Raw genomic sequence first — 1,376 nt, 5'->3', positions numbered from 1 at the left:
TACATCATGGTGCTCTAAGTCGTCCCGTCTATTTCCTCTCCACTACTTCATGGTCACAATGCGATGCATTCCTAGTCAAAGTCAAATGCAAATGTATTAATCAAACACATGATCGGCGCATCCTTAAGCCATCTCCCGACAAGGAATATTTTTCGTGGGACCCGATAGTACGTCAATCGTACATGCTCAAGGTAACATCTCATTCACTACAACCCATCACCAAATAATCCTAGACGGTCACATGACCAGGTCTCTTATGGTCAGTCGGTCGTTGTTCCGTGATATCATGTATCCTTACTAGGATACCCCTAGTTCACGACCTCAAGTCGGATACTTGCCCAATAAGGCATAAAGATAAACAATGATTTCACACTTTTGTGGAGTCATGATTCTCATCTAAGCCATGATCTCATTCCACAACTTTTATATCACAACACACCCTACCCGGGTTCATCGCATTGTTCACAACATCATCTTATTTCAATATTTCCACACTGTCCCTCGCCAAAGCAGGGACTAGTCGCCCAAGCGACAATTCATCTTTAAATCTCAAATAAACTGAAGCCTTCCTCGCCCAGGCGAAGGTACTATCACCCACGCGAGGTCACTCCTCGCTCAAGCGAGACATCTCTCGCCCAAGCGAGAGAGTTCTAGTGGCTCATTAAAATCTTGGGCGTTCTCGCCCAAGCGAGACCCTTCCTCGCCCAGGCGAGGCTTGCTCGCCCAAGCGAGATTCTGTCGCCCATGCGAGGGAATCCCAGAACCAAAACTTCACCTCGCCCAGTCCCTCACCCAGTCCTCGCCCAAGCGACAGGGACTTGGACAGAGTACCAATTTTTCCCTTTTCGACAACTGAAACACATTTAAACATGGTTTTTCAAACACCTGCACACAGAAAAGTTCCCAACAACATTCACATACAATATTCAACACATTTCATCAACACTCATGTATATTCAAAAGCATTCACACATAAAAATCTTGGGTTTCTTAAAACCCAAGTTAACCCCAAAACCTTTGAGATGGTTTAGGAGATCCGGGTGTCATATTCGGACACCACTATGTCACGATGTTTTCTCTCTCACCTTAATGAAGCATGCTTTAACTTGTCAACTACGGGTTGTTTGGTTTCAAGGTTCGAACACCGATATCTTCATAACTACCACAATAAAAATCCGTTAGTTTCCGATATTTATAAAATCGTTACTAAATTACTTAAAATCGAAAATCTTGGATTTCTTAAAACCCAAGTTAACCCCAAAATCTTTGACATGGTTTAGAGTATCCGAGTGTCATATTTGGACACCACTATGTCACGATGTGTTCTCTCTCACCTTAATGAAGCGTTCCCAACAACATTCATTTACAATACTCAA

This window comes from Lupinus angustifolius, chromosome LG12 (genome assembly GCF_001865875.1).
Source record: "Lupinus angustifolius cultivar Tanjil chromosome LG12, LupAngTanjil_v1.0, whole genome shotgun sequence".
Lineage (NCBI taxonomy): Eukaryota > Viridiplantae > Streptophyta > Magnoliopsida > Fabales > Fabaceae > Lupinus > Lupinus angustifolius.
Note: the sequence above shows the minus strand (reverse complement) of the source record.